Genomic DNA, 355 nt, shown 5'->3' on the forward strand with positions numbered 1-355 from the left:
ACCCGCCCTGGGCGGGAATGCAGCGGGCTCTGGGGTGGAGCGCTGCACCCATCCTGGGCTGCTCCATCCCTGAGTGGGGAGTGATGCTGGGGGGAGGAAGGGCTCGGATGCGGAACTGGGGACCGGGGTGATGGGGTTGTGCCTGCCGTGGCAGCAGGGACATGGATTTTGGGAGGGCAGCGTGATCCCAGTGGGAGCTCAGCGAGTCCCTGAGCGCTGGAGCTGGTCAGAGGGCTCCGGAGCAGCGTTTAGGGGGAGGACCGGGGGGGAGCCCGCGGGAGTTGGGGGCTCCGAAGGGAGATGGTGACGTCCCCACACGGGGCAGGTGGAAGCAGTGCGGCTGGAGGCGCAGGTC

The 355-nt window shown here is 69.3% G+C and overlaps 1 protein-coding gene across 1 annotated transcript in view; it reads left to right on the forward strand.

Annotated features, from left to right (window-relative positions):
* LOC104073011 (tripartite motif-containing protein 35-like) overlaps nt 1-355 on the forward strand; it is a gene marked incomplete at its 5' end in the record, with an annotated part of 4,421 nt that overhangs the window by 1,924 nt on the left and 2,142 nt on the right. The gene's annotated exons all lie outside the window — the stretch shown is intronic.

This window comes from Fulmarus glacialis, unplaced genomic scaffold, assembly GCF_000690835.1.
Source record: "Fulmarus glacialis isolate BGI_N327 unplaced genomic scaffold, ASM69083v1 scaffold32762, whole genome shotgun sequence".
Classification (NCBI taxonomy): Eukaryota; Metazoa; Chordata; class Aves; order Procellariiformes; family Procellariidae; genus Fulmarus; species Fulmarus glacialis.